At 39.7% G+C, this 26,636-nt stretch overlaps 1 protein-coding gene across 4 annotated transcripts in view; it reads left to right on the forward strand.

Annotated features, from left to right (window-relative positions):
• The first annotated feature begins 27 nt into the window (after nucleotides 1–27).
• The window catches only part of add3a (adducin 3 (gamma) a), a 104,214-nt gene continuing 77,605 nt past the window's right edge, over nucleotides 28–26,636 (forward strand). Inside the window, exons 1-2 of one of the 4 annotated variants that reach the window (XM_085163519.1) lie at nucleotides 28–204; nucleotides 20,273–20,310. The gene's annotated coding sequence lies outside the window, so the exon portion shown is untranslated. Of the gene's footprint in view, nucleotides 205–7,294; nucleotides 7,328–20,272; nucleotides 20,311–20,347; nucleotides 20,432–26,636 lie in introns of those variants that run through there. The other 3 variants (XM_085163520.1, XM_085163521.1, XM_085163522.1) reach the window with 3 other exon arrangements.

Here is a 26,636-nt window from a genome sequence, read left to right on the forward strand (position 1 = left end):
GCTATATTGTGAGCTGATGTCGTGTTTCCGCTTCAGCCGGCATACGATCTCCACAGCATGCGTGCTGCCTGCTCTACCCGCTGGGAGCGGGTCAACACCACCTTACTGCCTGAACGTCAGTGAAAGTTACCGGACATCTGCCGGGGACAAGTGCACGCCTGCAGATCTACTGGCTGCTTCTAACGCGAGGCCTCCTCATTGCAGGTATTCACATGTTTGGTGTCTAATACATGTACCGTGGGTCTACACAGCTTTTCATTTATTCATTTGAACAGTGGAAAACATTCTAGCTTTGGAGCCCTTTTATTGACCTTTTATAATAGTGATTTATAACATTTTCATTTTTCAGTGAGTTTTTGAAGTTGAAGGTCAAGTATACTATAGTAGTACCTTCTGCGCCTGCACTCAGTGTCATTTATCTGCTTTACTATTGTGTTGCACCAGTGTTTAAATTACAACAACTAACTTATTCATTTATTAATAATTTATTGGTTGTATTCTTTTTAATGTTTGTTTTCTCCCCTTTTATTTATGCCTTTTATCACTTCATCATCCAACATCCAGCCAGCTTGCACCTGATGCGACATAAAAGCTTTAAAAACAAAGAAAGAAGCCATTGTCATCAGTTAATCCAATCATGATCAGCTAATTTCGGTCAACAAAGCCAATGTCTGCCATATGTGGAGCATATTTCATATTTCAATTTCAACATACATACAGTATTTGTTTTCAGAGATGGCTAATGCCTGTCTACTCATGTCCAGCATTTAGCCGGTTTCTAATACTTAAAAAGTGTACAACAAAATCCTTGTAATCAGGATTTTTTTCTTTTCATCTACAGAAAGTTTCAAATTGAGTCTGACATCTCCAAATCCAGAATGTGTAAGAACATTAAAAACGGCCTGTTGTGATGTTTGCTACATCATCTTTTTTTTTTTTTTTTTTTTTTTTTTTTAAATTTATAGCTTAAATCACATGAGTTGTTAGCAAATTTTCATCAATCAAGACTTGTGGTTCAGAAGCAAATAAACCCTTTTTTTTTTTTTTTGCAAAACTGTTGAACTCTTGATCTCTGGATGTAAGTGGAAACGACAAGCTTCAGTTTTATCTGGGAGTACCACTTTGCCCACAATAAAGCCTTTTTTGAAGTCTAACTGGGCAGCTCTTTCTCCTGCAGAAGCGCCTCTGGCTAGTAAAAATCTTTTCATATCTGGTTTCTTTAAGTAAACAGTGAATATCACTCACTGTAGGGGCAGTTCAAAATACCTGCCCACAGCCAATAACACCCTATGTCACAATAGCTGTCATGTGGCAAGGCTTGCTTCTTGAAGGGCAGTTAAATGGTCAGCAGCTGACTTTATAGCCATTCCTCCTTTGTATTTCATTGCTTGCTGTCATTTCCCTAAATTCCCCCCATATTCCCCCCCCCCTTTTTTTTTGTTATGGTCGGAAGCCTGGAAGAAAGCTTCCTCCATCCCTCTCTCGCTTTCTTTGTCCCTTTATGTCACCCCATCTCATCAGCACCTCTGTGTATGAGATATTTCACAACCTGTAAAGGCTCTGTAAGGATATCCATTTCCATGCCAAAGTCTGGTTGTCCGAACCTAAAACGAACCCAGACAAATATGATAATTGACTCCAAAATGCCTGGACCCTGACATGCTTGATGTTGGGTTTTTTGTTTTTTTGTTTCTGTTTCTTCCCCTCTTTTATTTTGCTCAGCAAAGCTCTTTGAAAAGCTGTGAATGTTTGCCATATGGACGTGAAATCTAAAACGGTATTCCCCCTTTTCTCTGATTTACTCAGATCGAAGGGGCCCTACTTCAAAATCCTTCAGGGACTTTCTATAACTGAGCTATTTAACCCAGACCAGTGACTGCACGGGGGGGGGGAGGAGAGAAGCGAGCATATTCCATATTTATTTTTACTCCACCTCTGCACATCCTCTCTGATGCAAACTCAATTTTCTCTTGTGTTTTTTGCTCCAAGTGTTTCGTAAGGTCCCCATGAATATTGCAGTTGCTGGAGACTCAAGGGAGGGGATATGGTGAGGCTTCTGTCTCTTGGTTCTAATGTTAGTTGACTGAAGAAGAGGAATATTGCAGATTATTGGGCTTTGACAGAGTGGAGAGGGAAAATGGCTAACATTTATCAGTTTATCCAGCTTTTGTTGCAGATAATTTGTGATAAAGCTTGGCTTTCACACAACTCTGTATGCTTTCCTGATATGGTTTTGAAGATTTCTGTTTTTCCTACCAAATTTCCATCCACCAGCACATCTACCTTTATTATCACTATACTGTATGCCCTTCCTTGTACGGTGTTATTGGTGCAACATGCAGGTGATCTAACTGGATTTCCCCACCAATATGACTTTCAGTACTTTATGACTCACCTTCTATCAAATGATTATTGATAAAGTGATGTAAACCAGCTAGTGCTAGATAGTGGTGGAAAGCAAATTGGAGCTTGTTAACTAAACTTACATTGCATCTTAATTAAATTCCTATGCTGTTTACCTGCATTCTGCACACACAGTTACATTTACGTAGAACCTTTACGAGCCAAGCAGAAGGGAGTCTTTGGGTTCAACACAACTGTCGTCTTTCTGTCTGAGCTGATCTCGTTTCTCTCCTATGAATAGTTTTATAATAGCACAAGACATGACATAGTTGAGTTAATCTTCAGATGAATGCTCAGGCACAGGAAGTACACTGTCCACTGTGGCGGGGGACTGGACTGACAGCCACATAGATTAAGTGACTTAATAACAGAGTGGCTGTGACTGGTTGAGTGGGTGCAGTCTGTAGGGACCGTTAATGAGGCGTGTCTATAGTAAGTCTGGATTGCTTGGTAATGTTTTGTGGAAACGAGAACAGAAAAACAAGGAGGCAGATCTTAAGACTTAAGGTAATTAATGAATGTTTGGTTTTTTATGTTAGGAGCTGCTTTAGTGACCACATATTGGTGCACCTTTATTATTTCCTGGCCTTAATACCTCCTGCACACCTCAATGTTTTATGCAGTCTTTTTATTGCGCAGAACTACACAAGAAAAACGTATACGTGTTTGTGAGCCCAAAGCTATTTAAAATGCGTACAGCCAAGTGAATTTGAACCTGTCCAGAGGACAGATGACTTCATCATTACCTCACCCTGCTCTGCTAGAGGACTTATCAAAAACATGTGGCTCCACTCTCCCTTCTCACTGCAAATTGATTGAGTCTTGGACTCGAGTGTTTTCCTTTTGTTGGGGAATGTGTGCGTTTGCGCACATGCTGGCTTAATTTTATCATCTTAGATTTTCTTTTCTCTCTCTGTCATTCATTTGGCATGTTTCAGCAAGTTGCTCTGGGTTTGGTCAGACAGAATGGAGGCCCACAAGGTTGGAGAGGATGAAACGCCATGCTGTTTAAGCATGTGTATGTGTGTCTATTACACCCAATGAGACAAGATGGCAAACGTATTGCTGTGGCATTTTAATTTGACTGTATTATTACCCAGGTAAACAATATAGCTTTTTATACTTTAAATCTGAAATTTAAGTCTCATTGTTTGTTTTACAGAAATTAATGCAAACCACCTAAAATACTTTAAGTTTTTATTATTATTATTATCATTTGAGCTACAATGTTATCTGAATGGAAAATTGTTTTGAGTAGGACTGAGTGATATGACCAACCAGCCTCTCTGTCCAAAATCCAGTGATATTTAAAATCCAGTGATGTTTAAAATAGATTTGTAATCCTCCCCGAAATGCTGAAGCATGGCAGACCCCAGTTGGAAGCCGCCCTTACAAGACTCATAAACGCCTGCTGGTCAACATCGCATGTACCCGATGATTGGACAAAAGGCGTCATCATCAAACTTCCAAAGAAAGGTGATTTGGGTGACTTTAACAACTGGTGGGGCATCACGTTGCTGTCGGTACCCGGGAAAGTGCTTTGCCTCGTTCTTTTGAATCACCTACGATGTGCAGTGGATGAACAATTGTGAGAAGAGCAGGCTGGCTTTCGGAGTGGCCGGTCGTGCGTTGAGCAAATCTTCACCCTCCGCATGATTGTTGAACAAACATTGGAATACCAACGGAAGATTTCTATTAATTTCATTGACTTTGAGAAGGTTTTTGATGGCGTCCACCGGCCGACTCTATGGGCTATCCTACGCCACTATGGAGTCCCTCAGCAGTTTGTAGATGCCTTTCATGGTCTGTACTCCAACTCCCGCTGCTGCGTCCGGACGGATGACGGCTGCACAGATTTTTCTTCAAGATCAATACTGGCGTGCGACAAGGATGTGTGCTATCCCCTTTCGTCTTCCTGTTTGTAACTGACTTCATCATGCAACGATCAGTTGACCAAGCTGGCATCGGTGTCCCCTGGTACGAAGCGCGTAATCTCACCGACTTGGACTTCTCGGATGACATTGCTCTGCTGGGCTTGACTCAGGAAGACCTCAAGAGTTGACTGCGCTTCCGCTTTGCCATATTTGACATCTACCCCCTTATCGCCTGGCCAAGATCGCCATTACATGGCTCCCATGCACTGGCAAGCAAAAGCAACCCCGACCAAAGATCAGATGGCGTCGAACGTTTATGGATGATCTGAGAACCGTCAACATTGCCTGGGACGAAGCCGAAGCAGTTGCCACTGACTGACATCGATGGAGATCATTAGCTGCCCGATGCGCCGCTCGGCGTAGGAGGAACTAAGTGCTAAGTAAGTGTAATACAAATGGGAATTATTTTAAATCAATAAGATGAGCTTAGATAACTTTGAAATGACTAGGCCATTAAATACACAACCTTTAAACCTTTCAACTTGGGATATGTTTGTGTGTTGGGGGGACTTGTGGCTAGCTTAACTAGCGTGGGTAGGCTAGTTTAATTGCAAGGACATTTGTCAGATACAGGAATTTCCACCCTAGTGCTTTGTTATAGACTATTTGCCATCAGTAATACAGGGCCAAGTTTCCATGGCAGCACGTTTACTAGTCATGCAGATGAAAATGTCCCATTGATGTATGTGTACAAATCTCCACATAGTTTCAATTGCCTGTGGTTCTTTTCAGCAGTTGAAGCTTATACGTTAAACATTTACTGGGTTACCACTTTAGAATACGCACCAATAAAGTAGCAAAGGAAGAAGACTTGATGGAAAAAAAAAATTACCATTTAAAAAAACAAAACAAAACAAAAAAAAGGCCAGCTCTTTAATGGAGCAGGAGATTAACATTATCCTCTTCCATTCTCGACTATTTGGCCTACTTTCCTTCAAGGGGTAACGTAAACAAAATAGCTGCTTTCTAATCAATGACATCAATTTATTACCCAAAAATAATTTGTGTAACTCGACAAACTACATTTTTGTTGTGCTCATCTCCTGCCTCAGTCTTCCATATTTTTTTATACATCGATTCCCCTGACTCCGAGGTCTCAGACGGAGCCAAACAGTTCTTTGTTTTATGCCTTTGTGCATCCACTGACGTTGCTGTTTGATGAGATATGCATGTGGGCTGGGTGTTTAGATTGCACATTTGTTTGGTTGCCAGAGGTCCCAGCGGGGTGGGGTTAGAATAACCTTATTATACACTTGTGGGCGGATGAATTACTGAAAGCATCTGACCCAGCGTGAAGTAGAAATGACTTCTATCCAGCTTTGGGGAGGTGTGTTTATTAATATGTGCATGTGTGTTGATATTTACAGCATTAGTTTCGCTGTATATTTTCTTTTGTGAGCATGTGTGTGAGGACAGGCTCGACAGAGTCAACAATGGGTCTACTCATCAAAGGCGTTTCCATAGATATTAGAGTGTAGGAACTATGGCAACAGGGCCACACAATGACCACTGGTGAAGGAGACTTGGAGCCAAATGAACTTTCGGGGCAGACGATGGCTCCTATGAACCACCCCCTGGTGGTCGCTTTATTAAAAGTCTCTCTACACAGGTCAACAAGTTTCAGATCCCACTGGACACCGCCAAGAACCAAAATTCAAGATGTTTATTGTCATGTACACCGCAAAACACAAATGGCTCTGCAGAGCAATGACATTCTTACTTTGCAGGTTCCCTTCAAACAACTAATAAGAAAGTAAAGTAAAACAGTGCTTTGTAGCACTTGTAGCTTATGTGTGGGTGTAATCAGAATTTAAAGTGCAAGTAGTTGCAACACTGTCACAGAACCACACTGCTGTTTTCACTGGGTTGAGTGTGTAGGGGGGGGGGGGGGGGGGGGGGGGCATTTTCCCATTACTGTGCATGAATATGGAGATTGGATGCGAAATCTTCCAGGTCACAGAATCTACTCAATTAACAGAGTGTCATTTCGCATATTTACTGACGAAGGGAAGAAAATGACATGTCATCTGAATCCATTCCTCACAGCATGTGCATGTCAGCCTAATTGGAGCCTAATCCTGTGTGTGTGTGTGTGTGTGTGTGTGTGTGTGTGTGTGTGTGTGTGTGTGTGTGTGTGTGTGTGTGTGTGTGTGTGTGTGTGTGTGTTTCCAGTCATGTGAGTAGCTTCTATGGATGCCTTCATGCCATCATTATGGGTGTTGATCCCCTTGCTGCCGGGGGATCTGGAAAGGATGCACTAGTGCCATTTCTGAGTATGACTAATAGCTGAAATTCTGTTTTCACACACTGTGTGACACAGCTAATAAACAATGTTTGTGTTTTTCCTGATGCAAAAGGTCCAACAATTATTAACCTAAACAAAAACCTCAGCATTGGCCTGACTGGTACATCCCCATAACTCCTGTTCAAACAGTACAAAAGCACACAGTTCAGGCCTGTATGCAAACAATCAGATGATTTATTTATATTGCCAGTATAAATATATGTATACTGTGGTATTTGTTTCCCAGTTACCAGCTCGGTTGTTTCAAAGTCGGTTAGGTAATTTTTGAAATTCTGGACCCGTTATGAACACTTTGGCCACTGTATTTGAATGTGGTATTTTTGTGGGCCATTTGGGTTCTGACATTTTTTTTTTTTTTTTTTTTTCAAATTTTTTTTTTTTTTATTCTTGGATATCATTTAACTTGTGACTTCAGTATTTTTATATAATAATAAAAAAAAAGGAAGTGAAAGTAAGTGTGTGAGAGAGTGAACTCTGGTTGGCCTTGTTTGTTTAGGAAACACACTTTATTGCCTCTGTGACCAAACAGCTACATTTACCACATCATCTGCTAGGCACGCCCTTGGCTTAGTTCATCCTTGTGGAAACACACAGGGGCACACCATGGTATTGTCACATCACACACTGTGACAAATCTCAGGAGCGCTGAGCCTCAGCTAGCTGCTGAAACCTGGTGTTGGTGTGGGTATGTACTGTACTGTGCTCCTCTGTCCTATCGCTATCTGGGTCAGCTTGTTTACTCAACTCTTGCGCTCGACTAAAATGCAGCGTCAGCACTGTCAAGTGTGACCTTGAGTTTGTTTTGGAAACTATTTGTTATCCTTAGTCATGCTTTAGTTTGCTATATTTGCCTGTGTGCTGTGGTAGGGTGTGACAAGATGCGACATGAATCTCAATGTCTTCTTACACAACAGTGCTGACGTTTATATGGCACACAGTGAGAGTTGTTATTGTTTTGATTTTAATGACACGGAGAACCACAGACAGTCAGCCATGTGGTTTTCTTGCACCTGTGCTTCCCAGGGATCACTCAGCAATCATTTGATGTTATTTTAAGCACATGTCACAGCTGGCCTTAATGAAATGTTGTATTTAAAGGTAACCGGTACCAGTAAATGGACTTGGACAGTGAGTGTTGGTGACAGAATCATAATGAAGCAAATCCACGCTGTAATTCTCATGCTGAATTACACATGGCCATGCCACCCTTGTATGCATGCTGCATGAATGTTGTAATGTGAATTCAAAAGAGGCCAAAGAAGGCAGACGGATATTTTAAACTGCAGTATGTTTTCTGTTTGCTGGATCGATGATCGAGTTATGTAGAATTGTACTCCTGAGATCTGACAGTCATATAACTAGGTAGAGTCAGATGTGCAACAACCTTGATCACATTATAGTGGTATGAACTCCAGATAATGTTTCAAGAATCAAGTCAGAAACCACCCAAAAAACACCCAAATTACCTGTAATAAGATGTGATGCAGCGGTATCAGCAACATGACATGGAGAGAAGCTAAACGAGGCAAAGGAGCGATGTTAGGAGGGGTTGAGTTACCGATGTTCAGGTTTCCCATTTTCTCCAACTTCTGTGCGTTTAACGTGTAACAGTGGGGCAGCATCGCACTATTGCAGAAGCTGTATAAAGAGTTTCCTATATTCTAGCTATGCTGCCATGTAGCTACAGCCAAGGTGACTGCCACGTGTAAGGTGTGTAACATAGCAACAGCATTACGACATGTAACCACAACAGTTACATGTGTTATTAGTCACCAACGTGACAATGGGGTGATCAACATAATTTCCAAAATGTTGCTTAAGATGTCTTTTCTTTTTCCAACTCAACTGCTAGCCAAGCCATATATCGTTGGCTCCGTGACATCAGATCCTTGTTGCTTCTTCCACCTTACTCAAATGTGCAGTTGTGTAATTTTACAACACAGCAATCTCCACAATTTAACTCAAAAGCAGCGTCTACCTCCATATATTCCATTGTCTGCTTGGATTTGCGTGAACAATGGTTCCATAATGCACTATACTGAGCTCTATACTCAGATTTATTTATAGGGTAGGTTGGGCATGCAGGAGTGACACCCGCTGCACCTGCTTGTTTGCTGTGAATTCTTTGCACAGTTGCCAGTTCTGTTCTCACATGAGTGCAGCTGAACTTCATACACACTTCTTGTTAGGATGCCGGCAGACTGTTTCCTTTTCTGTCCGACTGTGTTGGACATCTGCGTTCTCACAGGTAAAGTGTCAAAAAAGTTCCCATGTGTCCAAAAGTGTCTTTGAAATTCCCTAAATGCAGAATGCATTGGAACAATGTGTACACGTCAGATAGCTATGAAAGGACTCACTGAAATTTAAGCAACAGCATATTTTTGCGTGTTTAAACCTTGGTAAAGTGTCCGGGTGTAACTTGATGGAGGAAAAGAAGTTGAAGAGGGGAAAAAAAACAATTTAGATGTACAGAGGCACGTAGCTCATCACCTGCACTCTACCTTAAATCTGACAGTTTCCTGAAAGTGAATACTTGGTCAGCTCAGGCTATCATTAAAACAACTTAAGTTTGTCCTCAAGAGCTCCAGTACAAATACAGTATAATATTCCAGAGGGTTTTATGTGCGCTTTGACGTCATTACTAAAGATGGGACCTTACCTCATTCTGAACTCCCACCTCAGTCTGGTATCGAGGTCAATGTTTCTGACAAATCGCAGTACTGTATGTACAGGAGCAGTGCATTTATTACACTGTGCTGTTGTTGATCTGCATTAGCTTTGCTGGAGGACTGCTGCATGTCATTATTAGTGATGCATTCTGTTCACTAGCCCCGACAGCACGTTTTTAGAGTAGTTTGTGTGTGCGCATGGCTTGTGTTTGTTTGCACATTACACTCTTTTACATGTTTGTGTATTTGAACAGCACATTGATGTGTGCTGGGTTCCCTTTAGATTTCATTGAATTTAAGTAAACTGCACATTTTTATGTTCCTGTTCTTGCTGATGGTGCTTCTTACTTTTTAGATGCTAATTTTACATCTTTAATTTTATAATTTGTCCATGGGTTTCTGAAATTGGTTAATACTAACTGAAAATTAAAAGCGCAAACAAATAGATTCTGTGCTGAAACACAACAGATACATATATCTGTTGTAGATCTTACTGGCTGTGGGATTGTTTGCCCGTATTAGTCTCTCAGTCATTATAGAGGGAAACCTGCTGAAACGGAACAGAAATAAACAGGCTGTCGCAAGATAACAGATTGCACTCCATCACATCCAGTGTTTGCTATATCTTATGAGTTTAGGTTACTTAAGAAGCAATATTGCATAATATCCTGTGTCTTCTGATTGCAACATTGCTCTTTTATAAAGAAAAGATCCACCCTAAAGTCATTAAGCAAAGACTGAGGAAACATGCATTTATATTTCAGTCTGTCATGTAGATATGTCAGTTTAGATTTGTGAGTTGTCTTGTTCTGTTTTTCTTAGCACAAATTTTATTTCTCATCACTAGCTAAGCCAGAATTATTGTGTTGCACCTTCAGTTTTAAGTATAAGTAAAGAAATTAGGACGACCAGGTACTGTTTAGATTGTATAAATGTCTTTCAGTAATAACATACAAAATATTAATTTAGGTTCAATCAATGATACTGGTTCAGAAGATGCATAATGATGTTTTACAGGTGGCTTAATCATTATAAATTATTGTTATTTATTTTATCCATTATTTATCCAACACTAGCTACTTACTTTACTTAATGGTTGCCTTATTATGAAGGGGTTTACACAGCTTGTAGCTCAGTTGGTAGATTTTTATGGCGTGGGCCCTTTATTGTGCAACCCCCAACATATTTGTCTCCTCCCTGGACACAGTCCCTTGGGCATTGTGTGTGCTAGGAGAAGACACTATATTGTGTGGTATAGATTGTAGTAACATTTGGACATTGTTTTATAGTATAACCTTTGTGAAGGTTTTTTTGGTTTTGTCAGTTCAGGTAATTTTCAGTTTAGCTTTTTACAGACATTTTACCGACATAAAGACAGAAAGACCACATGAGAGGAAGCATTTGGCGACAGTGGGAAGGACAAAGTCCCTTTTGACAGGAAGAAACTCTCACAGCAACAGACTCGGGGACGGGTTGCTTGGGGGTGAGGGAAGGAAGATGGACTGTTAGAGAGCCAGAGATTAACAATAGCTAATGAATAAATGCAGAGTGGTGTATAAATAAACAGTGAGTGAAGAAGACATGCTCGGTGGGGTAGATCAGGGTGACCTGAACAAGTTTTATCAAAGTTGAGCCTAATCTAATCTGCTCTCCTGAATCCAAACTGGGAGCTGTTTCCTTAAAAGGGGGGCCTGAAAGCTGTAGGCTCTGCTTCCCATTCTACTTTGTTCTTGTGGTTCCTAGGAATATTTTTCAAAGTACTCTGTTGGGATGATGTGGTTTTAAATCTGGTTTTAGGTTTAACAAGAAGCCAATAAATAAAAAACAATATGGGGCAAATATGCTCTTTTCTAGTTCCCAGCAGTACTGTGAAGTAGTCCATATTAAACTTTGATTAAATCATAAAAATAATTTGAGTCTGTTTTTTCCTTTAAGCATTTTAAACAGATGACAAACAGTTATCAGTTCTCACTCTCAGACACTGTTTCCACTGAGGATGTATCTGTTGCAGTCTAGAAGAGATACCCTATCAGATGTATGTGGTGTTGTGTCACATGTTTGGACTCTTGTCACAGGATGAGAAGTATGGGAATGTTGTATTTCCTCTACCTCAGCAGAGGAAATCTCTGGCAGGGACCATCTTTTGTTCCGTCCTTTCAGGATGGTTACTGATATGTTTTGGGTGTGAGGTTAAACAAACACAACACGGTCGTGTGATACCCGCAAACTGTGTCTCTGAGCCCTTGATGGGCCGGTAACACAGTATGGGGTTTCAAGAACAATTGCTTTTAACTTGCACGAGTGTCATTTGTCTTGTGCTCAAAGCAGTGTTGCTACAGTTGTCAGTAGTTTGAATCTCAATCTGTTTTATTGTGCCTGAAAAGTCTGTTTCATGGTCTGTGGAACATCACAGTAAGGGGAAATCATGACAAATCGATCTGTGACACATCTGTGTGGGAGTGAGTTTAACTTTTCAAGTCCAAAACATTTCCATCATGGACATAATGAGAGCACCAATAATACAGTGAATGCCAAATACTTGTTGGAAATGACTTTCGCAAGAATCTAGAGGAGGGGAAGTTTTTAAAACTCTTTTAATGCAGTTTTAATGTTGTGTGTTTAAAAGGGAAAAACCATCTCAAACAGTAAACATTTTGCTCTGTATTGTAACAAAGAACAGCTGAAAAACTAACATCCATGTTGGCTATTGTGCTTTTAATGTCTAACTGGGCACTTTAAGTCATAAGTCTTTGAATATTTAGCAAAACAGCTTTATGTTTTATGTATAAATGTGCTTGTAAAATTATAGATTGTTTGGATATATATGTGTTGGCAGGAGAGATCAGTCTTGGTCATTTTAGTGTTGAGTTTTATTGGAAATCTTTTCATTAGCAGAGCTTGAAAATCTTGAAATGAAGTGTGTTAGAGTTAGGAATGTCCATCTTACTAGGGCTGCTCAATTATGGCAAAAATGATAATCACGATTATTTTCACTGAAATTGAGATCTCGATTATTTGACGATATTTATTTAACAATAACAATGTATTGAATAATAACTTTAAAGATTGTCAAAAAATAATATAAAATAGTGTGCAAATACTGATAACAGTGCAAATGTTTGCAATATAAGAAATAAATGAAAAATGTAAACATCTATGTTTAGTGAACTTTGCAGTGTTGCTCTGTGGTGCAGCTACAACACCGTAGCAAAGTTTACACACTATGTCTACTTGATCCACGTCTGACTCCGCGAACCCATAATGTTTCCACACCACTGAAGTTTTTTTTACCTCTCTTTTCAACCAACGGCAGTAACTCTCCTCTCCAAATAACTTCTGCTTAGCTTTCCGAGCTTCCCTCGGGTCCTCTTAATCAGCGGTCCCCAACCACCGGGCCTCGGACCGGTACCGGTCCGTGAGTCGTTTGGTACCGGGCCGCAAGAGTTGAGGCTCAGGTGTGAAATGTATAGTTTTCAGGTTTTTATCGGTTTTCAGCGTTATTTTGTTATCGTTTTTATCGTTAACTCTGATTTCCTGGGTCTTTTCACGTGTGTTATGAATAAATTTTCTTTTTTTCGGTACCGGTACTAGTTTTATTTTGTTGTATTTATCCGCGACACCTTAAAGGCCGGTCCGTGAAAATATTGTCGGGCATAAACCGGTCCGTGGCGCAAAAAAGGTTGGGGACCGCTGCTCTTAATTGTTGTGACACGTGTTCAAAATGCAGAGAGGTGCGCTCGATTTGCCACACGGAGCAGCGTGAGAGTGAAGCACAAGGGAGGGGCTAATAATCGTCTCAGTCATTTGTAATGATCGTTGAAAGCCCAGATCGTAATCATGATTAAAATTCGATTAATTGAGCAGCCCTACATCTTACAACCATCTTCAAAATAAAATCAAAAGCACATCTGCACACAGGCTGTAAGTTGAAGCTTAGCTGAACTTATTAGGATAGGTAATGTTATAATGTCTTGGGGAAAATGCATCAATCAGCTAACTCGTTCATTGATTTGGGGAGAAATAATCCAATTTTGATGGCGCCAATATGACGCAGATACCTTGACTTTGGGTATCTGCTGATAGAGAGGACTGATCTGGTGCCAGTGTTAAATTGATGAACTATATTCCTCATTCTGACAAAGCGGCTGAAGGTCATTCTTTTATTCATAAGGGAACATCAGGCTTGAAATTACTTTCCTAACTCTAGAAAATAAATTTGTAACAAATGTATCCAAGAATATAAATTTACCAAAATGGTATTTATTGGCTAAAAATGTACTAACAAATATTTGATACCAGTGACAACGATAAATTCAGTGGAAAAAATAATGAAAAAGTTATTATTGTTATTCACCTAATTTATTTGCACTCTTGTTAGTGTGAAGCAATGAAGTTTATATCAGATGATATAATGATATTAATTGAATTGACAACAGCACATAATGTCCCATTAAGTGCTTGCTGACGAGTATTTAATGGAATATTAGCGAGAGTGAGAGCGACTAAGAGCCGGCTCTGAAAGCATCATTAGGATCGGGTTTTCATTTTGGGTCAGCCAACTTGCAATTTAGCTTAAATAAATAAAAATAAAGGGGAAAAGAATCATTCATACAAAGAAAAGCTGTTGATGTAACAAATATGAAGTATATCCAAATTACTGATCCTCTGCAACTTCCTCCATGCTGTCCTAGCTGGTGCACAGCTGCTGATACATGGTGTAGTAAAGACTGACTAGACCCGCCAACTTAAGACTGATTTCTGTTCAGTGTGTCAGATCAGTGTTTAACCAGACTGGCGCTCCCATTAAGTACCACTTAAATGCCCTTGAGCAAGACATTTCTGTGTTTCATTCGAATGCACATCAGCTTCAGCTGATGCATGCCTGAGCCTGACCTCTTGCCTAAACAAAGAGGAGAGTTTATCTTCTGGGATTAACAGTGTATCGAATTTTGGAGTTGTTATTGTTAATAAAATGAACTGCAACAAAAATGAGTGCTTATTGGGGTTGTATCCAGAATAGTGTTTGTCATGTACTTTGCCTGAACTCATCTTTCAGCATGACTGTCTTCCTGTTAAAGAAGCTGTCTGATCTGTTCAGATGGGCTTTGTGAGTGTGGCTGACTGCCAACAACGAACACAAGATGAACCTGAGAGAGCAACAGAGGGCTCTGACACTGCACAAGAACAATGGACAACATTTAACAATGTTAGTCTTGAAAGTTTATCTTATAAGTTCATGAACATGATAATATCAGTGGTCAGTGAGTTTCTTATTGAATAAATGCTGTTGTGGAGTCTTAAAGTGATGAAAAAGATTTTATTTAACACTGCATAAGCCGTTATGGGTTTGTGGTGCTAGTGTTTGGAGCTGTTTCGTAGCCCACACAGGATTCATCTGATGCTTAAGTAATGAAAACTGGTTTGCCTTGTGTTGAAGGAGAACTGTTCCGTTTGGGTGGGGCGTGTTTATTGATGCGAGCATTCACATTGTTCATTTTGACTAGTCAAATTATAAAAAGCATAGGTGTAGTTTAGTATAACTTCACTCTAATATTTAGTTTATGTATATATTTATATTTTTTGATGTCATGAGTCAGGGTTGTATTAAACTGAAAGAAACCAAGGGGCATCTGTGGCTCAGGAGGAAGAGCTAGTAGTTTACAAATCCTAATATTCCTCCAGTCCTCGTGTTAAAGCTTTTTAATGGGCAAGATACTGAACCTCTGAAAAACACTTTGGGAAGTTTGTGCCTGTTTGATTAAAAAGTGTATGAAATAAAAAGCAATATAAATGAATGTGGGTTGTATTGAAGAAGTGCTTTCAGTGTTCAGCATGAGTGGAAAGGCATTTTTACCTGTACACTTTCTAAGAGTGGACTAAAATATATCCTCAATCTTTTGACTAATGGAGAACACAATATCCAAAAGGGAATAAAACTCTGTTTTGGCATGTCTGATGTCATATTTAGATATTGCTACTTCTGAAACATTTAAAATGGGCTTAAGTGATTTTGAAATTTTGACTGCGGTCAACAGATTGAGGAAGAGTGGGTTTCAAAAACAACTTGTACTCTATCATAGGGATAAGCATGAAGTAGAATATACTAGAGGCAAGTTCTGTAGTGGACTGCGGTAATAGAGTTTGGTGGATCGTAAAAATATTTTAGTAAATTCCTGAACTTAAAACTCATAAGTCAGAGTGGGAATCAAGATAACGCCCCACAAATTGTTTGCACATCTGATGCTTACATCAGGTCTGGCATTTTTGCAAAAAGAAGGTGGAGAAAACTGTTCAGTTCAGGGGTTGTGGTTGTTGTTGTCGTTGGTGGTGGTGGTTTTTTGTTTGTTTGTTTTTTTTCAGCTGAACAGATTGGAAATGAATGACTGGATGTGAAAAACGACTTTATTTTCTTCATTTTTAAATGTCAACACAGTAGTAGCACAGCTGTGGAAGAATTTATCCACACACGTCAGTAACGCACCATCTGACAAACTGCTGTTGGAACTCAAGGAGAACAATTAAGAGTGAAAGTTAAGCAAGCTAAATGTAATATGTCTCTTCTAATTTTATATCCCTTGATTTAATTTGAGAATACTAGAGGGTAATTCTGTGTACTGTAATTAAATCAGTTGTAGAAACTGAAGACAAGGTAAAGGCTTGCGTACTTGTAGTCAGTTAACAAAGCTGCACGAGTCCATGTGTGTTTACTTGCATAAATGGGTTTATGTCTTACATCCGAATAACATTTTTAAAAACTGTCATCTGCTGCTGCTTCCTGCTGAACGGGCACAGTTCTGACAGCCTGCCTTATCAGCCATCTGTTCTGAAACTGATGGTGAAAATAAACAAATGCATGCCAGTATTTCCTTTAGGTTGTCCTCAAGATTTGATAGTTTTTTGCTTTGTTGTGTGCCCTGATTTCTGGCTGTCTACTCCCAATGTGGATAAATCGGGTCGATAGCTGTAGAGGAAACACCTGTCCTCTTCTTCATAAGTCTGAATTTAAAGACTGTCAAAATTCCATTGGGGTTTTCACTCATCTCTCTAAGCCCTTTTGACAAAATCAGAGTAATGAGTTGTTGTGTAACTGCTGCAAAACTAACAAGTCTACAAGCAAAGTTCTCTCTCATCTTGTCTATTTTTATTTATTTAAAAAAAAAGAGGTCTCTATAATAGCTGATGACCTGGAGGTGCTATTACTCCATTGGAAGCTACCTAAAATTGGTTGAAAACTTCATTAGTAACCTCCCTTAATAAGGTTAAAGCAGCAAATGGTTAAAAAGTTGCACTTAATTTGTCTGGACTTTATGTAATAAGGGTAAAGGGGGTCATGCTGCATGGTTGGACAGTCACATCCTCCCAATCAGTAGGGCCACCACAGTGGTCAGCAAAAACGGTTATGTAACTGTCCCTGCATGTCGCCCAAGGAAAAAATGAGTAGTATGTTAAGTGCAGTGTTGGGCATTGCTAATGACTTGAAGCAGTTCTTTCTGCTAGTTCCATTTCTCTAATGCCAATTATTATTTCTGCTGACGGTGTGAAACTGTGGAAGCACAATAGCCAAGGTTTAGGTAAATCATTGCCTTTGCTGTGCTACTAGAGTTAGGGTAGATGAATACCGAGGTCTGAATAAAGAACCCTGGAGTTCTGTCGGATCACTCAGCCAAATAGCTCGGTGGTCTGCTGACTTCTCTGCTTTTGTTTAAAAAGAAAGTTCACCATTGGAGCTGTAAAAGAGTACAGACCCTCTGTCAATGAGATTCATGCTTCTCACACTTCTCATGTCAGTCCACACCTGAGAACTGGAGGAAAATTCCTTTCTCCACCTCCACTAACACAAAAAACATTTCAACCAGGTGGTTTCAATTCCTGTTTAGTCAGCCAACCCGGACAGAGGTGTTTCCATAACTACTGTAAAATCTGGTGCTTTTTACATTTATACAGCCTCATGCAGTGCTCCAACAATACAAATTTCTAGAACCAGCTGACAATTCCAGTCATTGTGTCCACAGTTAGGTAATCTAGACAGCAGGAACTCCTCTTTTTCGTCTGAGACTGACAGTCTAACATTCACAATTGTGTGAGGCAGTGATCGACTCGCTGTATGAAATTTAATATTGGATTTAGTGCTTTAGTGCTTGTGACAGTTTCTACATTTCTGTAGTTTGGCTGCTTAGAAAAAGTTCCGCCAACACACTTGCGTACAGAAAAATCCAACCACACATCATTGAAAGGCGATGATGCTATGCACAGGTTAAAGACTGATTGGTTTTAGCTGAACAGTAAAAGAAATAATCCAAGCAGAGATCTCTAAGAACTGTCCTTTACCATTTTGATGTTTCTGGAACCAAACATGGCCATATTTAGACTAGAGGATAGAGCTGTGTTTCACAACCTTTTGGATGCACAGCACATATATTTCACATTAGAAAAATCGTACGGCACACCAACAAACAAAAATGTCACAAAAGCATATTCATAATTTTTCCCCGTGCAGCAGGTATTGCGGAATTGGCTCTGTTTGACCCCAGTATACCTTTTTTGGGGGGCTTTATTCTGACCAGTATTCGTGGTAGGTTCTTCATCTGGGTTGGAATTTTCCAGGACCCAGATCAGATCGACTACTTTTTCTTTTCAAATATTTATCTTTTGCAATCACGCGTCGTCACACAGCATGTCTATTACGTCATTTCTTCTTCGTCTTTTTTACTGGCAGTTGGCAACCCATTTAATGATAGCTGGTAGTTGCACTGCCCTCTACTGGAAGAGAATGTAATTGTTCTGCCCGTTACTCACAATGATCACTTGGAGTACTAATCAGGTGGAACCAGATAATCTTCGCACAGTGGTTGGGAAACATTTCGATAGAGTACTAAGTTAGCAGTGCTTTATTATAAATATTACTTGTAAACTTAGTTGGCATATAACACGCAAACATGGGTACCTGTAAAGCAGCGGTCCCCAACCTTTTTTGCGCAGACCGGCCTTTAAGGTGTCGCGGATAAATACAACAAAATAAAACTAGTACCGGTATCGAAAAAAAGAAGTTTTATTCATAACACACGTGAAAAGACCCAGGAAAACAGAGTTAATGATAAAAACAATAACAAAATAACGCTGAAAACGATAAAAACCCTAAAAACCATACATTTCACACCTGAGCATCAACTCTCGCGGCCCGGTACCAAACGACTCACAGACCGGTACTGGTCCGAGGCCCGGGGGTTGGGGACCGCTGCTGTAAAGTATTACAAAATAACTAGAAAAAAATTGTTAGAATTTCATTCATCAAAGTTGAAGAAAGACTTCTTGGATGGCCTGTACCTCATAGAAGACCACACTATTGGGTAGATAATCCCGTAAAATAAAATATAAAAATACTCCAAAACGTCTTGATGCATGATCAATCATCCAGGTAAGGAAATTGAGGTACTCTAAAAGTTATTATCAGGCCTACTTAAGTCACAGTTACTTGTTGATCTAAATAAGCACCGACCAAGCCTAAATGTTCCCAATGTTTTCGCACTACCTTGTTCCATATTTATGTTACACTTTTGTAATGTTTTTGATGTGATATTTTGCGTCACTCCCCAAATTCCCAGTAACCAATTGTCATTGGAATGGAATTCAGGCGCAGCACTTAGCAAAAACACATTCAACATGCTGGCAGTCTGCACTCGCGTTCTTCTACAGTGACCCATGCTCCCCGGTGTTGACACAGTTGGTGTTTATGCAGATGACATGGATGTCTATCAAAGGCAAGCCGTGTCCCTCAGGCCTCCTGCTGCTTGGTGTAGCCACTATTACAGTACAGAGCCACAGCCTAGTCTCTATGTTGGAAACTGCTGACCGCTGTGACCTAGAACACGCACTGAGACCAGTGCAATTGCTCATACATGCACAATAATGAGTTCTAAATGAGCCACATCCAGTGATGGCCTGGGTACTACTGGGAAATGGTAGTGAAGGGATAATTAAAGTACACTCTTAAACGTTTGTGAAAGAAGAGGGGAAAAAACATTTAGTTTCCTTTGTAAGGAAGCTGGTTAGATACAAGGTCAGGGACATCTCAGTATGAACCCCTAAAAGCATGGAAAGTAAAACAGTCACCACAGCCAGCCATGATATTTGACAGATAATTCAATTAAAAGTACTCTAAAGTTATCAACAGCACAAAAAACAGTGCAGAGGTCCAATTCAGTGACTTGAATTACTGAAGGTGCGGCCTTCGAGATAGCAATTTACACGTGTCACGTGAAGCAGTCATGCCCCTAACTTTAAGCATCAACTGGATCCACATTGGTGAATAATACAGAAAGGCACGTCTTCGTGGACTTGAGTAAATTCACTAGAGACCCAAATCAATTTTTGTACCAGACTATAAAAATATTACATTTATGCATGGAGTTGGGTATTTTAATCACAAATTCTTTGGGGATCAATTGGCTTTTGAGGGCAGCCTCAAGTGGCCGTTTTCAGCCCCTAAGACTGCTTAATCTAGACTCCAGAACTTGTCTTGTTCTTCGTCTTGTTCTTCGTCTTGTTCTTCGACCTAGTTTAACACATTGCGACCATTCCTGATGGAAGTCCATGAGACATTTCAGGTTTTAGCTTAATTAAATGTCTTCTTTTTTGTTTGGACTTTTGGGAGTATGTTCAATTACTCAGATGGGATAATGAAAAGGCTTCAGGCTTGAGGGGGAAAAAGTAGACTTCATTACTTTATTGTGAGAGCTGTCTACCTTTGATTTTAGGTTTGTTTCACTCATTCCTGGCTAATTTGCTGTATTTGTATTTCAGGATTACGGACTTCATAAGCGCACAATGAGTAAATGTTTAAACCAGTGCGTGCATCAGCCTCTGTGTCAGATGTCCTCACCACAGACTCGAAATGTGGCTCAGAGTTTTACTGAACTTGGAGGTAGAAAGTAAAAAAAAGTTTTTGTTTGTTTTTGTCCTAGTTGGCGAGACGTCATCACCTCGGCCAGTCCCCAGAGAGGTAAGAAATTTGACATCAGCACGCACCATTTAAGCTTCTGCACAAGCTTTCGCAACACCTGTTCACTGCATAAACACCACAGCGCTGCTTTGAGTATTATTTTACAACAGACCAGAGGATGGTGAGTCTTAAATGTAGTGTTGAGTGAAATGGAAAGTTCTTATTTTTTTCGGTCTGTAGTCCAGATGCCTCCACCCTCCTCTATGGTTTTATCAAGGACAAAGGGAGGTACATGGAGTGTAATACTGAATGGTTTGTGGAGAGCCTTGACTTAGCTTTGGTCAGTGGTAAACTTGTGGCCAGAGTTTTTATGTGCTCAAAGTCATTCTGTAGAGAAAAAAGCACCAGACCTTTCCCTTCTGCAAAGTAGCTCAAATTTTAATCGCCTTTAATGTGTATTTAGGCTGTTAACGCGTAGTCTGCTTCCACTTTTGGTGACTGATATTTTTAAGCCTATTTGTCACTCTTGTTTTTCTGCTCCAATGCAATTTTAAGTCAGTACCAGCTTTATAGTGGAGACCTTGTGTTTATTTTACTTCCATTAGGAGTTTTAAAATCTTACAACTAATAAGGATGATTGCATAGGCTACAGTGCTAAAGCTTTTGCACTTTTTATGACGTGGCGCGATTTCTTTTAGTTTGTAACCAATATTAATGGATCTTTTATGATCTTTTATTTCCCGACAAACACAGTTGTTTTTTTGTTTTTTTTAATATATACAACTGTCTACATGCCTGGACACACATTAGAAACGTTTCTGGTTTTGTGCAGATTTTCCAGTTCAAAACCTCAAATATGATTCCTGGTTATAAATAAAGCTCGTGGTTGGTGGTTGCCGTTCTTCTGTTTTCAAATGATAGTCCCAATGTCCTAGAATTTTGTTATCTCGAATAAACTTCCACTGTCCACAGAAGCCCACAGAACCCTTTTCCACTGCAAAATAATAATTCTTCAGGATGTTTGTCCATCTTCAGAATTTGACACTACAAAGCTTTTTTCCAAGTCTTCTGATGGAAGCATCGTGTGCCTGTCCCCTGTATTTTGAGTTTGTGGGTGCCATATGGCAGTATTGCTTTTAGTTTGAAAGCCAATCCTCGAATTCATTCAATTCTAGGAATGTGACAGTAGTGGATCGGATATCAGTCTGATTCTAGCCCAGAAAGCTGGATATTGGTGACATGAGATGATCCATGATCCGATCTATTCATTTGAGTTCTTTATTCTGTATCTACGTCATCACCCAAAGCTGACGTAATGTGGAGGAAACTAACAGCAGAGCAGCAGCACTTTGGAGGTATTTATCCAAATCCTAAAGATATTATTGGATCAGAGCCAGTAAAAGCTGATTCCAGCCATCCATATGTAAGACAAATTTTTTTTGTTTCTTGTTAATTATATTTAAAACAATTTCTTTTGGCTCAGCACTGTAACACTGTTGATCTGTAGTATGTTTGTGACTCATTGAATTTGAACTCCCATGAGTTTGATCTCCTAGCCACAGTCTGATTCTTTCCTATCTGATAAATGAAAGGATCTTTTTCTGTGTTTACAGCAGCGGTGTGCTTTGTGCTTTCTGTTTGGGGCCGTTGACGTACGAGTGACACAAGATCTCCCTCCTCTCACTCACTCCTCTTTCACTCTGTATGTCTTTACTTGATCCGTCTCTCGTTATGCACCTCGGTCTTATCTTACCCTGTCGCTCTCCCTCTTTCTCTGTCAGATATTTTTAAAGGATCTCTCTCAGACGTAGTTGCCCAGAGCTTGTAAGGTCAGAAGAAGTCAGCGTAGCTCTGATTGCTGGGGTGTCTCAAAGTGTTACATACCAAGTCTTCTGCTGCTAAGATCTTAAGTGAAACTAGCACTTGTGTCTGGTACTTTAATGCCTGTATGAGAACATTTCAGGTCCCAGCAAATTTAACTGCAGACACAAAAGTACTTTAGAGTCTGTGCTTATGTCTGAGCTCTGCTGGAGCATATTATCCACTATTATCCTTCTAATGTACACTTTCTTTTACATTAGTTTTACCAAACCCATATTCAATGTCCAAGCAACATTTGAGCAGCTAAAATTTTGTTTTGCATTAAAATTTGTTTAAAAAAATAAATTAAAAAAACCAGTTGGGATAGCTCTTTTTTTCATTCCAATAATTCTCTTGTACCAACTGATTTAGTATTGTTCTTGACAAGGATTCAGCTCCAGTGGGAATCCGTTGCTGACAGCTTTGTGATTTGGACATATTTGTCATTTAAAGTGCAAACTGCAGCTAAGCCATCTGGCTAAGCTTCTAATGCTCCATTTAAAAATTATACCACAATAGAAAGTGGATTAACTGCTGTCGATGTAATCCTTTAATGAGTTTCGTGGTGCTTTCTGCGATTTTGTTTATCCTGCAGCAGGGATTCAGAAGTAATATACACTATTGAACTGTATTAAGCATCTTTGTAATTGCATTTTCATGTAATAATGAATCTGTTAATCAAACAAGGCTGTGGCCTTGGAATACTGGCATATTCTAACGAGTAAATATGGCAAACGTGTGGCAAAATTACAAAATGTCACTGTTCTGTATGTTCTTGCTGCTGAGAAGACATAAGCGACAATCAGCTTGCCTTTGACGTATTTATCATACGTCAAAGGCAGGTTTCAGGTTTTTGGCGCCTCCCAGCTTTGAGGGGAAAAACGCGGCTTTTCCATTCTGCTAAGAGAGCAGTGATGTAATAAGGGATGATGAAGATAATTTTAAAAAATAATGCAGCGTTCTCACAGCACACCGCAGACGAGCTATGAGAGACACTAGCATCATTTAAATTCTTGCATACGTTAATAGGGGCTGTTGTGAAATGGGTGCACAACAATGTGGTAAATAAACTTAAGGAAAATGATTTTAATTAATATTTCTTGTTCTTCATTTGACTTGTGTACAGCAACTTTAATGCCTTGATAACTTTTTACATCTGTCCTGACTCTTTGTAAACCAGTATAATATGACTGTTTCTATGAGTGGCTGAAAGTCATAGAAACAGTTGGCATCTCCTAATAGTCGAGGTCTTTGTAACAACAATGATAGAAGTATAAAACCCGAGCTGCCCAATGACAGTGAGAGTGTCAGCACAGAAAGGTTGATAAGCGAAGTAGCTCAAAAGATGAAGCACAGGACCCGAGTATTTATAGGAGCAGTAATGCTAAGACTGAAAGTGTGGACATGGATTGACCAGTGTGCTGTAAATGGCACTCGTCTCCAGCAACATTTGATCTAAAAACATAGTTTTGAAGATTGGCTCCCATTTCTTCCTTTAGATTTCCTTCAGTAAAGCGTGTGCGGTGTTCAGACCTGGCTGTGGTGCCTCACCCTGATCACAACGTGCACTGTGATATGTTAGTCCTAGGTGATGAGGACATGCCAGTGCAGTGCTTTGCTTAGTTCTACGTTCTCTTGTTTTGGAAAGCCTTGGTTCACTGTCCAAGGATCTTGTTATTGCCCACTAAGGTTCAAGGAAGAATATACAGAGATATGGTTTAACAGCCTAACAGTTTTTGTATTCCAGTTACTTTGTTAATGAATTTTGTAGTTTTAGTTAATAAAAATTGATCCAAAAACTGGCAAGGCATATACAGACACTTGCATTTCATTTACATTATTAGAATTTACATTTAAATCCATCTACTTCTAGGGTACAGTGCTGTAATCATATCTGATATTAAGTCAGCCTAACATTTCTGCAAACTATTGTAGACGTCAATATGAAAATGTATGTATTTTTATTTTTTTTAATTTGGAGTAAACAACACTTTTCTTGCTCTTATTTAAAAACCGTATAGTCATACATTTCCTTAAAGATGGACAAAGTTGTCGACACACATTCATCCTACTTCTTCCATTATTTCTGACACTTTCCCAGTCAAAGACAAGTCCAAACACATGCTAAGCTGGGTTCAGTTTAGAGAAAACTCAGTGAATCTTCAGGATTAAGGAGGTTTGAATTATATGATTTTAACAATTCTCACTGCAGAGATGGCCAGCTGTTCTAAACCTGCAAACATTCAACCCAAGGTGGATTTTTATAGATGGTGGAAATTAAAAACCCATGCAGTTCTTGAACTTTCAGGGAGAGTCTTTGTTGGAAATCACAAAAGGCTGGGTATATCTGACATGGATAATGATATAATGATGTTCAACCCAGCCCTACAGCATAGCGGGGGCAGAGCTTACTACAATCCTCTTCCTTTGGTGGAGCTGTGTATTGATTTTTGAGGTGCTTGAATAGGTTTTGAAGTTGAGTGAAAAGACATTGTTGTAGTAGGTAAGAGATGCATTTCTTTTCCTCCCTGTGGTGGCTGCACTGTCTTTGGCGTGGACAGATTTGCGATGACCATGTTTAACAGTATTAATCAAAGTGGTCTTTCCAAGGACTTGACACGCTGATTTATGGCTATGAACTGTTTTAATTATAATCAGAATGGGTGTCTCCCTGATGAATAACAGCTGTCTCTTCTGTGACTCATAAGTCCTGACAGCAGCCAGAGGAGTTGGTTGTTTTACTTTTGTGTGTTTGTGCATGTGCTCTATTTGAATTGTTTCACAGCCAAATTTGATATGATTCGATAACCTCTGCTTCTTTTTTTTCTTTCTTTTTGGCCAGTTTTGCTCAGATGGAAGAATGGGGGTCTGGCCTGGTCTGGTCTGGCAGCTGTAAATGATCAGATTTATGGATGTCTGTTTGTGTGCCATGGTTTTGTGGTGCAGATCTCTGGTTTAGAGCCACATGATGGGTCTTGTAATCATCAGTCACATCCCAATGAAACGCAGGCTGGGAGTGTGCGGCCACATCTTGACCGCATGCACAAATGCACATAGGAAATACAAATTGGCTGCCATCAATTTCTTCATTGTTTTGCTCGTATAGATACAAAAGCAGATATTTCGCTAAGCGTATAATGCATAGTCACAAACTGACACAAGTTCTGCTTTCAGCACTGGTGGCCTGTGGGGCTTTTGTAGTGCAACAAACAACCGCTTTGTGCTTTGCAAGGATGTAGGAGCGCACTGACGCGCACTTAAAAACACCAACACACATTCGTGCACGAGCACGCTCGCACACTGTGGAAGCGTCAAAGGCAGGGTGCAGTTCTGTCGTGCACAATAGGCTGTTTCATTAGAGCCCCCTCATGACACTAGAGCAGAAAATGGACTTGCAGTAAAGGGCAGATGAGGAGTCGGGAGTGTTACAGCTCAGCGCTCTGAGGTTGACATAACCTGACAGTCGTCAGGTCCATATCGGATAGATGGCTTCACTGACCTGACAGTCGATTGTAAATGGAAAAATGCGTCATAAAATACTTTTTGTGTGTGTGTCTTGATTAATAGATTCGATAAACAGATGCATTAGCAGTGCTCTTGACCTTTCTTGACTGGTAGCTTCCATCTTTTGTAAAATCATGTAAATTCCAGTGCTTCTAAATTGGGATCTCTCAATGTTTTGAAGCCTGTATAGCCACCAGTGTGTTTCAATAGTAAATAGTTTTTTAATCATTAGTTTAGTGGCTGTTGCTTTTCTACTTGTACAGCTGTATTCGTCAGTGTAATTGAGGGTCATTCTGCTGTGATTGCTAGAACAGAAGTAATGTAAGAGAATGCTCCCTCGGTCTGCTTCTGTGGTGCTTTTGTGTACCACGAAGCGTGGGTGGATGAAATGTATAGTACTGCATGTGGTCTTTGTTATGCTGCTGGACTTAGAAGATCTAGTACCAGGGGTTTCTATTTCTTTGCCCTAGTTCTGTTTTTGAAGTGGATTTGGTAAACAGTCAGATACTTTACGTCTCTCTCATCTGAAACCTTTTGTTTTATTCTTTGCACTGAACAAGGAGCGGATCTCCAAGCTGACTCTTAAATGTTAGAATTTTTTGCTTTTACAGGGTACAAAAGTAGAGAATTACATTACTACAACTGGCTATAAAAGTACACCTTCCAAAGATTGTGGGGTTTTTTTTTTGTTTTGTTTGTTTGTTTGTTTTTTACAAGCCGGTCCATCCAATAGGCTCAAATTTAGAGGGTAGTGATAGCACATTGTCCACAACAGAGCCATACTCTTAAGTCATCATCAGTGTTGGTCAAGTTACTTGAAAAAAGTAATCAGTAACTAATTACTGATTACTTCCCCAAAGTACTGATTACTTATTTTCAAAAGCGATTAATTACTTAGTTAGTTACTTTTTAAAAACACCATTTACAACCTGAATAGGTAATAAAGCAATAGATCTTTCAGCCCAATTCTACTTTTTCTGCATAATCCATCAAACAAAATGTAATCAAATGGAAAAGTCTCT

Source organism: Neolamprologus multifasciatus, chromosome 6, assembly GCF_963576455.1.
Source record: "Neolamprologus multifasciatus chromosome 6, fNeoMul1.2, whole genome shotgun sequence".
NCBI classification, from domain to species: Eukaryota; Metazoa; Chordata; class Actinopteri; order Cichliformes; family Cichlidae; genus Neolamprologus; species Neolamprologus multifasciatus.